We start from the raw sequence: 16,107 nt of genomic DNA, 5'->3' as shown, positions 1-16,107 counted from the left end.
TGCTGCGATGCGATGCATTAACTAGATTCTGCGAAGCTGTTTGCACTTAAGTGCACTTTAAGTACTTCAAGTTGGCAAACGCTATAAAAATAAATAGCCTTCTGCCAAATAGCTATTTGAAATTTTAAGTATTCCATAGACAAACTAGCGAAAAAATGCAAATTCTCTTTTTTATTTCGCTCGATGAACTCATGAACAAAGTCTTGGCCACACAAATTTAGCTAAGAGGCCAACAATAATAGCCATTAACTTATAGCCGAAAGGAATATATGTAATTGTGTGTGTAATGTATGTATGTATGAATAGGAAGGGCCATCGGTTGGTTTCTTAAAAACCCTTAAAGCTATCAAAACCTCACCCAATATTTTTCAATGTTTTTGTTTTTTGTTTTTATTAAAAAGTATATCCTCTCGATTTATTGTGACTTCTAGCAAACTTCATGCAAATAACCGCCTCAGCTGGCTCATCCTCTCAGCCCAGATTTCCAAAATCTTATTGACGGTTGCTGGCTCTACTTCACCTTTTGCTCGATCGACGTTCGTTTTAGGACTCTGTATCGTTTCAGAATTATCGGCATGCTTCTAATACTTCTTACCACATTTGTGGTTCTAGATTATCCAATCCAAGAGAAATTAGTGATCTTGGTGTGGCATTTGATCTTAGATTCCCTTTTCAAAGACATTTAAATTAGACCATTTCAAATTCATATTCAAATTCATGTTCTTGCTGTCGACGTTTTAGTTCGGACTATGTGTATCCATATACCCTAAAGCTGCTATATACCTCTCTTGAGCGTTCGAAGCTGGCACATGCCGTCTTTATTTGGAAACCTTACGAGTATTACGCATTCCATATTAGCAGACTTCATCCGTTATGCTTTGCATTCTTTGAATAGCACTGATCCAATTACATCTCATAAAAGTCGGTGCTTGCTCATTAACCTTACCCTTCACTAGATAGTAGAATGACTATTCTCTTCCTCATTTTCGTTTTCGATTTGGTCAAACGTTACACGAGAAAATTAAATTCAATATTTCTCAGCGAAACTCATAAAATCATTATATTTTCTGATTAGAGATGGTTAGAACTCCAGTGCTCCGATTTCTAGAACTTTGAGAGAATTTAATTTGCTTTCAAACCATATTGGACTACATTTTTCTTACACAATGTTCTATTTGGATTGACCTAACCAAGACGGCTCATAAAACGATTCCCAAAAGTAGTGTCCAAAAGATCGACTAGTTGCTAAACTTTGTTATAAGATGCGTCATCCTAATCAAATAAGCAATCGTCCAACTTCATATCGTCAATGGCAGTTCGCAAAATTTGTAGTTAAGGCACTAAAGGGTGATTTTTCAACTATTATCTTTTTAAACAGTTGGTTTAAACATCTGACGCACGTTTCGTGTTTTGTTTCACTGTCAAACATCTTTAGTTTGGTCTATAATTTAACCATGAATCGTCTAAGAATTTTATTATAAAAATGCGTGTTTTGTTAAGAAAGTTTAAAGTCGAAAAATTGTGTTCAGCGACGAAGCTCATTTTTAGATTAATGGGTACGTAAATAAGCAGAATTGTCGATTTTGGAGTGAAGATCAGCCAGAAGAATTTGCTAGAGCTACTAATGTATCCAGAAAAGGGCACAGTTTGGTGCGGTTTATGGGCTGGAGGTATCATTGGACCGTACTTCTTCAAAGATAGTGCGAATCGTAACGTAACTGTGAATGGTAGCGCTACCGTGAAATGATATCCAACTTTTTTTTTTGCCCAAAATGCAAGAGCTTGACTTGCATGACATGTGGTTTCAGCAAGACGATGCCACATGCCACACAGCACGCGTAACAATGGACTTGTTGAGAGGCGAGTTCGGTGAACATTCTATTTCACGTTCGGAACCTGTCAGTTGGCCACCCAGATCGTGCGATATAACGCCTTTAGATTATTTTTTGTAGGGCTATGTTAAAGCCCATGTCTATTCAGACAAGCCTGCTTCAATTAACGCATTGGAAGACAACATTAAAGCATTTCGCAGTCGCGGTCAACATTTGCATGAAATAATCTTCAAACATTAAATTATAGGGACTGTACTATCGATTTAAATAAAAATTTCATGCATTTTTCTGAATTTTACGTGTGTTTTTTTGAAAAACTTTCCTATGTTGGACTCATTGAATTTCTTACATTCACGTGCGGAGTTTCCAATCACCAGACGCATAGCTTGAGCAACAAAACACTCACTTTTGTAGTAAGTTTTCGATAAAGACATTAATAAAGCAAATTTCCACAAAGGAAAAGAGCCAATAATATTTTTATTTTAAGTTATACCGACAGCCAGCAGTCTTGGCGCACATCGATAAACGGCTGCCGAGCGTAATAAGAAAACCATTTTCTTGAAGACCCAAAGAAGGTAACCGAGCTTAAATCCTTGGAAGCTCAACTCTTCGATTATTGCTCCCTTTGCTTGTTAAATGAAGAGTGTATAAGAGGAAGGGTCAATTAGTCTCATCATAACATCCACTACTGGCTCACTTAATTTCGGTGCAGTTGTATGAGGTATTTTTTAAAGAGCTTGAGAACGTAAAATGATAATATAAAACAGAAATAGTATTGGAACAATTTTTTTATTATAATCTGATATAATCTTTTTAATATGATATCCCGCATATATTCGCCGCGGCTACGAGTTAGATGATCGATTCGATCAGACCAATTTTTGACTACTTTTTCCAATAAAACTGAGTAATAAATCTAAATAAGCCCAATGAGCAAAAATGCGACGCAAACGATGGTCATTTGGATGCAATCCTTGCAAAAGTCTTTTGTTTAGGCACGGAAGCCAAGATCCTTACGTAAAATTTTCCTCGTAGTCGAAGGAGAAAGGCTAACCAGTTGAAAAAAAGTGGAGTTAGCTTCAATTCGGCGTCTTCTTCAACACTTCGCTCTAAGAATAACTTGGCGAACGTTTTTTTCTAATGCTGATTCGCTGTACGTATTTGAATATAACTCGGAAAGTTATAAGCATCCATATATTAAACTTACAGGTACTACTACTTAAGCATGGCCTCAGCTTTTAATATAAAAAATAAGAAGAACATAAGAAGGATTTTTTTTAAATATAACGAAAAAAAGTTTCCCAAAATTAAAAAAATAGATATATTTAAAAATAATTTAAAAAAGTATATTTTATGGTTAAAAATCTAAAAAGAGATGAAAATGTTGAAAATAATCGAAAATATTTGGCTTTAAAAAACTTTATACCAACATTTTCAACATTGAAGAAATATTCAAATTATTAAGTTTTTTTCAATTTACTTCATTTTTAGAAGAATTGACGGCAATGTCAAAAACACTTGGTCCACTTTACATGAGAAGGATTACTTATACATTGAAAGATAAAAAATATAGAACCATAATTTTCATTCATTAAGTACCTTAAGGCATAAGCTTATCAACCGCGCCTCGTAAATTCAGACTACTACTACCTCGACCAAAAAGTACCCGGAATATATTCGGAAAAGTCAATGGTATAGCCATTATAGCTGCCTTCGATTTTTCCATCACTTCCTTTCGGCTGTTAAAACGCGTTCCCCGTAATAATTTTGTGACTCGATCAAACAGAAAAAAGTTGCAGGGAGCCATATCAGGTGAACTCAATGGCTGTTGGATGGTATTCCTTTCGTTCTTGGGCAAAAATTCACGGATAAATTATGGCACTGTGTGCGTTATTGTGGTGCAAAATCCACGAGTTGTTTTCCCACATATCATTTATTTTTTGGCGAATTGCTTCACCTAAACAACTCTTAACTACCAAATCCTTATTAACTGCTGAACTGAGTCCTTATTAACTGCCTGGCCTTCTGGCAAAATTTCGTGTTGTGCAATACCGTTGTAATCCATAAACATCGTGAGCAACGTTTTCGTTTTTGACTGAAAACGACGTAATTCTTTTCATCTTGGTTCATTCGGAGGTCTCCACTTACTCGCCTGATGTCTGCATTGCATGTAGTACTCATAAACCTACGTCTCTTGTCGAGTAGTGATGCTACCAATTTGATGAATGTTGGGCCGAATTCAGCATTGGAAATCATGTCTTTGGCGGTCTATTTTTTGCATTAAATTCAGATTTTCTGGGACCAACTTTCAAGCAACACGGCGCAAACGCAAATCATTAACCACAATGTTCAAGTCCTCTACCCTCTCTCTGATGGCTAATTTGCGTTTATGGATCAACTTTTCATTCACTTTATTGATATTTTCATATGCTCGTCATCATCGATGGACTCACGAACTCTTCTGAGGCGTTCATGTCACTCGTAAGCGGCTGCTTTCTTTAGAGTATTGGAACTCAAACAGTTTCCCAACGTTTCTAAGGCCTTTGCACCATTGAATCCAAATTCAAATTCATTTGCAAAACTATGAAAAAACGAAAACACGCGCAGCGTACCTTTACTCAAGACGGCGTCCGTTTTAGAAATGTCAAATGGCGATATAATTTTGGTAGGAATATTAGTCACAGATGTGGCAATCTGACAGAAAAAGACAAAACTCAAATCAGTTGACTTAGAGCGTCTCCTGAATGTTAGGTTAGGTTAGATTACACTGGCTGGTCGAGCCACAATTCGCTCAAGCTCCAGTTCAGGTATAGATGCTAGTCTTTCAAAACTGAGAGCATCTAGGTAGCATAGTCTAGTTTTCGATAGAGCCGGATAGGAGCATAGAAGATGTTCCAGTGTTTCTCTTGTCACCTTAAAGCTGCTCCGGGAACTTTTTGAAGGTTTATTAGAAAAATGAAACTTGTTTCACGAAGAGAGTATTCCTCATTTGAATTTGCAGAGACTTATTGAACCACCCGCATACTTTTGCACCCGCAAATCCACTCGTCCGACATGCATTCATTAGGCAATTCAATTAAGGGGATACCTGTAAAATTTTGAAATAAAAAAATTCTCTATGCGTTCGAGCGCTAGGAGAGGTATAGTTACGTTGCCGACTTTAGACGCGTTTTTCTCAAAACTTTATTTTTGGAATTGCGGATTTCGTAGAGGCAAGTCTATCGACCAATGTTTCGTTCGTAACCAAATGTTTGAAAAACACTATGAATACGAGCTAGATGTTCACTGTCTGTTCATTGATTTCAAACAAGCCTTCGACAGTGTTAAAATAGATAGGATCCAGCACATATTGCTTATTCTTGGAATACCTGCCAAACTAATAAGGCTCGTTAGCGCAACGCTCACAAATACACAAGCAAAAGTGATCATTCAAGGGAAGCTCACAGAGTCGCTCCCTATTGAAACAGGCGTAAAACAAGGTGATGCCTTATCAACAGTCATATTCAATTTGATGCTGCACTTTGTCATAAGGGAAGTCAACAAAGGTGGTACCTTGATGACTAAAACAACCCAAATATGTGCTTATGCAGATGACATCGCTATTCTCTCAAGAAATACGAATGACTTAAAAGAAATTTTCTCGAAAATTAACAAAATTGCGAACGATATTGGCCCTTTTGTAAACGAGGGCAAAACCAAATATCTGTTGAAATCGAGGCGGCCTGCACAACCAAATTTTATGTGGGATCCTTTTAAGTACCAGTGCAGCATTTTAAGTACCTAGGAGTTATGTTCGCATGTAGCGGTGATTCAACTTCCGTCGTCAGGGATCGCATCAACGCCGCCAACAAAGCGTATTACGCCCACCTTAACTTGTTCAAGTCCCGACTTTTGTCTAAAGCTACAAAGTTCACTATGTAGAAAAGTCTTATTCGACCAATCCTAACATATGGATGTGAGGTATGGACTATTAAGGTTGATAATTGTGCTCAGATTGCTCGCATGGAAAGAAAAATTTTAAGAAAAATCTTTGGCTCAATAAGAATGGATGATGGTACCTTTAGAATCCGATTGAACTCGGAACTGAACGATCTAGCTCAGAACAAGACAGCTGTGCGTTTTGTTAAAGAGCAGCGCATAAGATGGCTAGGTCATGTGATCCGTATGCCTGTTGACTGTACCGGGAAAAAAGCCTTGACAGGAAAGCTAATGGGCGTTAAGGCCAAAGGCAGACCGAGGAACCGTTGGATAGACGCAGTGGAACACGATCTTAAGATGCTGGGAATACGTAACTACGAAGCAACAGCTCAAGATAGACCGCTTTGGAGGAGCATTTTGAAGGAAGCTTTGACGCACCCCGCGTTTAACGCTATGAAAGAAGAAGAAGATATTTTTGGAATTGGCGTACACGATAACTCGAAAAGTTTTGACCGATCTCCCTGAAATTTTGCACATATCTTTTTTATGATATTACTTTCTATGTGAATTTACAAGTTTTTGAAAATTTTTCGAAAAAATTATTTTTTCGAAGCAAAAATAGTAGGAAAATTCGCCCCAAAATTCATTTTTTTTTATAATTTTTTTTTTTTTTTTAATTCACATAGAAATTATGAAATTAATAAACAAAAAAATTTGTTGGTCTTTGTATTCCGGTCACTGACGCCGATGTTACAATGCCCGCCGATTGAGAAGCCCGGCTGCGACCTTCCTGGAAGAATTGAGTGTACATCCGCCATTTTAAATCATTAAAATAAAACAAAAATTTATATTATTTTAATGTATAAATAAATTGTATGCCAATTTTGAAAAAAATATATTGACTTCTTCATTTTAAATAATTTTAATGAAAATCAGGGAAAATATGGCCGCTTACAGGTATCTGTCCCCTTAAATTATGAAATTTCTGTTTAAATTCGCTAATAACTTGATTTAATTTTCCACACATTTTTTACTACCATTCAGGCAGAAATTTTCATTATAATTTTTGTTTTCAAACACAATTTTGCTATGTCTCCCACCAATTTGGGAGCCACATTAAATCAGCACCGCATTGGTTGTAGTTGATTATACAAACAACATAAAAAATAGAAAAATTACAAAATACATTTTTTCAATGAAAACATTTTAACCACCAACCAACAAGAAAATAAGCATAAGCGGTGAATGAGGAAAAAAGTGTTTATTTTTATAAGGCATTTGATTATGTGGTTTTGCGGTATTTATCTACACAGGTACACACTCATGTATGTATGTGTGTGAGTGCAAATTGTATGTGCATATGTATGACAGTTGCAAACAAGACCGCAACATATCAACTATGTGGATACAAATAAACACATTTTGCAACATTACAGCCAGCAAAAACAGCAGTAACGACAACAGCAACAACTACTAAAAAAGATAATGCCTATGTACGAAAAATTTATTATTTTAGCGATGGTTTTGTGGCATTTACGAGTTTGTTTGATTGAATGTTTTGAATGAATGACATTTGATTTGAAATTTAAATGCTGAGACAACAGCAACAAATATTCTGAACAAATTTTTTTTTTTTTCTTCTTGTTTGTGTAAATTAAAATTTGGGTGGTCTGCTGGGGCTGGTGGCGGCGTGGTGGTGCCACCTTTGTGATTGGCACAACATGAATTTGATTGGCTGGTGACTACTGGCTGCTGACTGGTGACTGGTGGCTGCCGGCTGGTGCTTTTCTCTAAAGTTTACCGCATTTATGTAGCTATGCATTCACACGTTTTTCCTCAGTCAACATTTAGACAAATAAATAAAAGCGCACAAGTCTTTGATGGGCTGTTGATTATGCTGGCGCTTGGTTTGTTTATCCAGTAGTTTTTTGTTTTCTTTAAAAAAAAATTCAAAAGAAATAATTAAAAAATAAAATGTTGGTCATTCTAATAGCAACCAGAAAATATTGATAATTTTTGTAAAAAAAAACATAAAAACAATTCCTCGTCTAATACCCCCAACTTGTTGATTTCCAACATTTCTTCCAACATTTGATTTGTTTTGCGGTTGTTGCCTTTCCATGCCTACTTTTTCTATTTTTGTCTCACAGCCGGCCGAGCCAATATTGACTTTTCTCCGTTCACTTCTACGTAACTCAAGCATAAAACTGGTCAATATTTGCTTGAAATTCTTCAAAGCGAATAAATAAGGAAAATACTGTTGTAGAAGGCAGCAGGCAGTAGGCAAGCAAAGTCTAAAAGCATTTGCATAACTACCTCCCCACATACACACATACATACAAACGTACATACATACATACACACAAATGCATATACACTACGTAAATATACTGCGAGCGTCAGAGAAAGGTAACTTTCCAATTTAGACTTCGCTGAATTAAATTTGCCCGTTCATTCGGAAAAATTTACTATCTAAATTTCATTCGCGGGAAGCTCTTCGTCTATCCCGACGCATATACATATACCACTACTATGGTATGTTCGCCTGTTATAGTTCCAAGTGACTTCTGATGGAGGATGGTTCCATGTGTAGAAGTCCACGCAAGTGGGGAAAGTTACTGATCGCCATTCACTTGGGAGTGGCCAGGACGATTCTTCTACATATGGTTCAAGCAGCTCACAACGTCCGGGATTAGCCCACGTATCCTCTGGGTAGCTTCCGAACACCCGTTCGGGAGTGAGCTAAAGTGAGAAGGCGAAACATTCCAGGATAGCTGGTTGTGCGTTGGGTTTGGGACCCGCCACTTAAAAATCGCCCCCAATGAAAACTTTAAAAAAGCCTCGGATGAGACCTCCCTATACTGATGACGACCCCTGCAAACGAACTAAGAAATATGATTTGAGGGCATGCACCTGGAATGTCCGGTCCCTTAATGGGGAGGGTGCCTCTGCCCGGCTGGTTGATGTCCTCGTGAGAGTAAAGGCTGACATCACTGCCATCCAAGAGATGCGATGGACGGGGCAAGGAAAGAAAACCATAGGACCTTGCGACGTCTACTACAGCTGCCATGTAAAGGAGCGCAAATTCGGTGTCGGATTTGTTGTGGGAGAGAGACTTCGTCGCCAAGTACTGTCGTTCACTCCGGTGGACGAGCGTCTCGCAACAATCCGCATCAAAGCCCGATTTTTTAACATATCGCTAATTTGCGCCCACGCCCCGACGGAAGAGAAGGACGATGCGACCAAAGATTCTTTCTATGAGCGCCTGGAACGTTCCTATGAGCGCTGCCCCCGCCACGACATAAAAATCGTGCTTGGTGACTTCAACGCCAGGGTGGGCAAGGAGGGAATTTTTGGTCCCACAGTCGGAAAATTCAGCCTACACAACGAAACATCCGGTAACGGACAGAGGCTGATCGACTTCGCCGGGGCCCGAAACATGGTAGTCTGCAGCACCAGATTCCAGCATAAAAAGATACACCAAGCTACCTGGCTGTCCCCTGATCGAAAAACGCGAAACCAGATCGATCATGTTGTGATAGATGGAAGACACGCTTCTAGTGTATTAGATGTACGTACGATCCGAGGACCCAACATTGACTCGGATCACTACCTTGTTGCAGCCAAACTGCGCACGCGCCTCTGTGCAGCAAAAAACGTGCATCTACCTACGCAAAGAATGTTCGACCTCGAAAAGCTGCAATCACAACAGACAGCCAGAAGATTCGCCACTCGACTCTCACTCCTGCTCTCAGAGAGTACTGCCCAACAAACCGGCATCCACGAACAATGGAGCAACATTTCTCGTTCTCTACGTACCGCCGCCGAAGAAGAAATCGGATTCCGGCGAGCCCGAAAAAACAATTGGTACGACGAGGAATGTCATGCTCCCGCAGAAAGAAAGGATGCCGCCTATAGAGCCACGCTGCGATCGGGCGCAACGCGAGCCATGTGGGATCGCTACAGAGAGCTGAAAAAGGAAGAGAGACGTATTATCCGACAGAAGAAACGAGAGGCCGAAATACGTGAGTGCGAAGAGCTTGAGATGCTGGCCAACAGGAACAACGCCCGAAAATTCTACCAGAAAGTTCGGCGGCTTACAGAAGGTTTTAAGACCGGGGCGTTTTCCTGTAAGAACAAAGACGGCGAACTGGTGACCGACATACAGAGCAATCTTAAATTATGGAGGGAACACTTCTCGAACCTATTAAACAGTGACAGCTGCGCATGTCACCGAGAAAGTGAAGATCCCGATACCCCAATCGTTGACGACGGAATTGTCGTTCCGCTACCCGATCATGACGAGGTGAGAATAGCGATAATGCGGCTAAAGAACAACAAAGCCGCGGGCGCCGACGGACTGCCGGCTGAGCTATTCAAACATGGCGGTGAGGAGCTGGTAAGGTGCATGCATCAGCTCCTATGCAAAATATGGTCGGATGAAAGCATGCCTGCCGATTGGAATTTAAGTGTGCTCTGCCCAATCCATAAGAAGGGCGATCCTGCAATTTGTGCCAATTACCGCGGGATTAGTCTTCTAAATATCGCCTATAAGGTTCTAGCGAGCGTATTGTGTGAAAGGCTGAAGCCCACCGTCAACCAACTGATTGGACCTTATCAGTGTGGCTTCAGACCTGGAAAGTCTACCATCGACCAAATATTCTCAATACGCCAAATCTTGGAAAAGACCCATGAAAGGAGAATCGACACACACCATCTTTTCGTCGACTTCAAAGCTGCATTCGACAGTACGGAAAGGAGTTACCTGTATGCCGCGATGTCTGAATTTGGTATCCCCGCAAAACTAATACGGCTATGTAAGATGACGTTGCTCAACACCAACAGCGCCGTCAGAATTGGAAAGGACCTCTCCGAGCCGTTTGATACCAAACGAGGTTTCAGACAGGGTGACTCCCTGTCGTGTGACTTCTTTAACCTGATGTTGGAGAGCATCGTGCGAGCCGCAGAACTTAATCGCTCAGGCACAATTTTTTATAAGAGCGTACAATTGCTGGCGTATGCCGATGATATTGACATCATCGGCCTTAACAACCGCGCTGTTAGTTCTGCCTTCTCCAAACTGGATAAAGAGGCAAAGCGAATGGGTCTGGTGGTGAACGAGGACAAAACGAAGTACCTCCTGTCTTCAAACAAACAGTCGGCGCACTCGCGTATCGGCACCCACGTCACTGTTGACAGTTATAATTTTGAGGTTGTAAAAGACTTCGTTTATTTAGGAACCAGCATTAACACCGATAACAATGTCAGCCTTGAAATCCAACGTAGAATCTCTCTTGCCAACAAGTGCTACTTTGGACTAAGTAGGCAATTGAGTAGTAAAGTCCTCTCTCGACGAACAAAACTAACACTCTACAAGACTCTCATCATGCCCGTCCTAACGTATGGCGCAGAAGCTTGGACGATGACAACATCCGATGAAGCGACGCTTGGAGTGTTCGAGAGAAAGATTCTGCGTAAGATTTTTGGACCTTTGCACGTTGGCAATGGCGAATATCGCAGACGATGGAACGATGAGCTGTATGAGCTTTACGACGACATAGACATAGCGCAGCGAATAAAGATCCAGCGGCTACGTTGGCTGGGTCATGTCGTCCGAATGGATACAAACGCTCCGGCTTTGAAAGTATTCGATGCGGTACCAGCTGGTGGTAGCAGAGGAAGAGGGCGGCCTCCTCTGCGTTCGAAAGATCAGGTGGAGAAGGACTTGGCTTCACTTGGTGTGTCCAACTGGCGCCGGTTAGCACGAGAAAGAAACGACTGGCGCGCTTTGTTAAACTCGGCCAAAATCGCGTAAGCGGTTATAGCGCCAATTAAGAAGAAGAAGAAGACTTCTGATATTCAAAGAATTAGCACAACCGCCCCTGCATCACCGCTTCGAGCCCATAGAAGCACTTCAACGTGAATCACTGCTGAAGGCTGATTCATTCAAAAGCTCGTAAATGTAGTTCATTCTTCCATCTTCTCCGATATCCATCGCCCTCTACATAAGTAGACGTGTAAATCTTGTATAGAAGAGAGCTCTCGAATGTTTTTAGTGCCCTCGTATCTTTGTGGAATATCACCCATATTTCTACACCATAAAAAATAATAAAAATTACGAACGACTTGTGAACGACGGCGTCTGGCCAATGAAAGTGAGATCGATCTGCCTTGCGAACCTAACTGCCTAACTAATAGTTGAAAAGAGTAATGCCTCGCTTGACCTACATCCTGAGATTGTTGGTGGTTTAAAGTATTTCGTCTAGTCTTTTATGGCATTTTATTAGTCCTTCATTATTTTGATGTTGTAACCGCCAACAGTGACGTGACAGGAGTTCTAGTACGCGTGTTGTATTTACATATGTGGTGCCTATAGTTCGGCTGCCGTAGCCGAATGGTTGGAGCGAGACTACTATTCGGTAGTGCTCGGGTACGAAGCCTCGGGTATGAAACACCAAATGATAGAAAAAGATTTTTCTTATGGGCCAACCTCCGAGTGTATTTCAGCCATGAATCAAAGCTCCTCATAAAAAAACATCTCCACCATAAAAACCGGAAGCGGCATTTCTGGAAAAACATTTAGACGTACACCACCAATTGGAGATGAAGTTCGTGAGTTATTGTACTAAGAGTAACACTACTCTTGTTATTTTCAAAAAAATTGATCAAAAAGAGTTTCGTGTATTTTTACTATGCTTCTTGATGGGAAAAATACCGTTCAAGCGAAGCAATGGCTTGAAAAGTGTTATGGGTACTCCGCTCCATCAAAAACAACAATAACTACGTGAATTGAACTTCGAATTGCTTCCACATTCACCAGATTTAGTTGCCAAGGACTACTGGCTGTTCGCAGACCTAAAAAATGCTCGCCTGGAATGACTGCGTTGTTCTTGATGAAAATTACGTTGATGATTAAAACTAATTTTGAACAAAACGAAAACTTGTTTCCTTTGTTAGGCCCGGGACTTTTCAGCCCATGTGTAATATAGTCTTTGTTCGAAAAGCTCACGCTAACGGTCGTGCAGTATCGCCAATTATGCCAATACTGTATTGCGCCGTCCTTATTCTGAAATTAGTGAAGTATTTCTGTTCTTCCGCAAAATCTATTGAAAATAAAGCCAGATTTTTTGAGGAAACCCCACGTCGTTCGAGCATAAATACTGGCTCGTGTAATAATAGTTACAGTAAACTTTAGCGCTGCTTTTAAAGAGCCAACTTAGAACGAGTTATAGTACCTGGAGTTAAAAGACACATAACAGTATAAGTCAGACTCACGCCTCGAAAATAGTAAGAGCAAAAATTATGGGGATTTCTATTTTTATAATACCGTTTGATTCCTTTTGACTTCTGAATCTAATCTCCTAGGTACGAATTGAAAAAAAAATTGTCATCAAATCGGAGGATATTCGCGGCTCAAAAGCCTTCTCTAGCCAACACTTACTTTTCTGTTTAAGTGAGGTTACGCAGTGCTGGCTGATCTGTAAAAAGATCTCACTCAGACCTCCAGGGTTCACTGTTTTACCAGTGCTATGTTGTATAGCATTTGGAGTCGAAGTTATTATTTTATGTAATTCTTATTGCACGTCTTCGCGAGTTTCATCATCATCATAGCATAACAGTTCGGGGTGAACCATTGCTTCCGTTACAATTCACTTCCACGGCAGACGGTCGTAAGCTTTTCGTTTGATATCAAATATGCACATAGCTCCAAAGTTGCCTTCAATGCCATCTCTACATTGTTTTCTCGGCTGGCCTCTTCTTCTGTCGCCTTGTGGGTTTGTTTCGAAGATCTTTTTTAGAGTTAAATCGTTGCTCTTTCGTAAAATGTGACCGCACCATCGAATCAGTATTTTCTAGAGAGTGACAAAATAAAGTTTGTAGTTTTCGTATTCCAAGTCTTTGCCATAATTTTGGCAGTTTTGTACGAGGTTGAGTGTTCTCATATTGACTTTTCTGATGATGTTGCCCTTAGTGTTGTTGACTTATTAACTTCTGATGCACAATCGAAATTGAACATATCTTTCATGAATTTGATAAATGTTTCGTCATATTTCACGTTTGTGTAAATGTAACTTGACCTATTCCATTGCAATTTCATTTACCTCCTTCTCTATACCCATACAAAATATCTATCCAACAAATAAAATTCAAATTTTGTTTTGAAAATTGCAACGATTACATCAGTATTTTCTTATGACGTTGTCACGTTAAACTATCGTCAGTAAACCGACTTTACAGACCACCTCTTTTTTTTAATTAATTTATTTTTTTTATTTTTTTATTTCTGTTAATATTTTTAATTTTTTTGTTTGTTCTTTTTTCTTGGCGATTCTTCGATGAAAACAATTATTTTGGAAACCTTTTCTATCGAGCGGGCACCTACTGTTTGTGTTGTATCCTCAGCACTAAGATTTTTCTTCAAGGGTAGATTTGCTTAGAAGGACATGTCTAATTTATTTTTATTTTTTGCACAACCAATCGTTTAAAAAGGATGTCAAATTACATCTGGAATGAGTGAGTGAGTAGTACAACTGTTTTCTTATTTTAAACAAAAAACAAAATTTTCAAATCTGATCACCCAATAACTCTAAATGTAGGCTTACTCTACGCTGTTGGCTGGCTGTTTGGCGTCGTGAGAAACGTTTCAGATAGCTGACGGTACACAATGGAGATTTTTCGACAATTGTTGTGCATAAATCCTAGAGAAGGCAATTATTGACCGATTTAATAGTTTTATTCTTAAAAAGCGCGTAAATGACTTTGGGAGATATTGTCTCGAATTGTGAATTTTTTTTTATTATATCAAAACACAGCCTTGAATACGGTTATCTTTGTGAAATATTCAGAAAAACTTTATAAATATTCATTTGGCTTTATTCCAAGGTATTCAATAGCCCTGACATCGGGGAAACACTATTAAATTAGGGTGAAACTCTTCTAAACAGAGCTAGAATTGCCCTTCCAGGGACAAACGGGCAATGTATTCCGATTCAGCAACCTCAAAAACATATCCATCAAGTTTTTTTTTTTGATATTTCCAGTAAATATTCTATATTTGACCTTGAACTGACCTTCAATTTGATGCCGCAAGAATAAACTGACAACGAACTCGGACTCAGCAATCCCAAAAACGATGTTTTAAACATTTACATAGGTTTGTCCTTGAAAAAATATAGTTTTTAAGTTTTTAGGTAGTTAGGGGATGGTTTCACCCCTTAAGGAGGGCTCTAAATTGGTGTACTTGCCGGGATGTATTACCGTTGTCATCGCTCACAACGGACCCATTTCGTGGTCTAAGTGGTATCGTCTCTATGCGACTGCCAAACCTAACCTACCCCTATTCAAAGGGTGTGTTTTAATATACATAGGTAAGAAAAACAAAATTTAATTCGGGCCTAGACAATCCAAAATCAATTACATGTATTTAAAAAAAAAATTTTAATTAGTCAAAAATTGGATCCTGTAGCCATTTTTGACCGAAATGTGTGAAGAAGTCCCCACTGTGAGCTGGGGACGAGATGTCTCTAAAAATCGTATTTATGACCCGATAAATAAAAATTCGAAACAAATGTTTGCTATACGAAATAAAATATTTTATTACAATTAACTCGATAGGTGACGCTGTAATCGTATTATTTCTAAAAATCGTAGTTATGGTTCGATTTTGGGTCAAATCAAATATTAGCTATACATACAGAAATTTTTGATCTCCAAATCGATTGAAATGCATCAAAGCGTGGGGACGGGTTTACTATTACAGTTTTTTTTTTAGTTTTTAAGCAAAAATTAACTTAAATTAGCGTACACTATTTCAAAAATTTCATTAGTAAGTTATCACAGGGCATTTCCAAAAAGTTAAAAAGCGGCAGAAAAGTATTTTAATATTATAAATATTTTTCGAAGTGTAAAAGTTGAGTTATTGTGGCTTTGGAGTTCTTTTTGTTAGTTTCGGCTTTCTATTCCAGTATTTTTCACTTCAACCCATAACAACTCGATAGCAAAAGAATTGTAATTAAAATTTGATATTCACGCTTTTTTGTCACTCACTGTACCTACGTATTGCACGTACATATTTTCTTGCGAACTGTGTGATGAATGTGTTTACCATCGCATCTGCATAGCGCAAAGCTTTTGTTGTTGCTCTCAGTATTGCTGGCTTGAAAAAATTTGCTAGCTGCGAGCCGGCAAGTGCCATATATCACACACTCACAGGTAAATACAAAGTATACAAAGTGACAAAAATAATATATGAAAATATGAAAAAAGTGCCAAGAAATGGAAGGCGTACAAGTCCAAGTAAATGTGTGTAAAATTTATATACAATCCCAAAGCAAAACATGCATACACACATGCATAT

General features: G+C 39.0%; 1 long non-coding RNA gene across 2 annotated transcripts in view; it reads right to left on the bottom strand.

The window, feature by feature from the left end:
• Nucleotides 1-16,107, bottom strand: part of LOC128863891 (uncharacterized) — an 80,647-nt gene that overhangs the window by 54,470 nt on the left and 10,070 nt on the right. Inside the window, exon 3 of one of the 2 annotated variants that reach the window (XR_008454632.1) lies at nucleotides 6,968-7,685. The exons of the other annotated variant lie outside the window; for it this stretch is intronic. This is a non-coding gene — a long non-coding RNA (uncharacterized LOC128863891). Of the gene's footprint in view, nucleotides 1-6,967; nucleotides 7,686-16,107 lie in introns of those variants that run through there. 2 annotated transcript variants of the gene reach the window in all.

Source organism: Anastrepha ludens, chromosome 5, assembly GCF_028408465.1.
Source record: "Anastrepha ludens isolate Willacy chromosome 5, idAnaLude1.1, whole genome shotgun sequence".
NCBI classification, from domain to species: Eukaryota; Metazoa; Arthropoda; class Insecta; order Diptera; family Tephritidae; genus Anastrepha; species Anastrepha ludens.
This window is presented reverse-complemented; position numbering and strand designations above follow the sequence as displayed.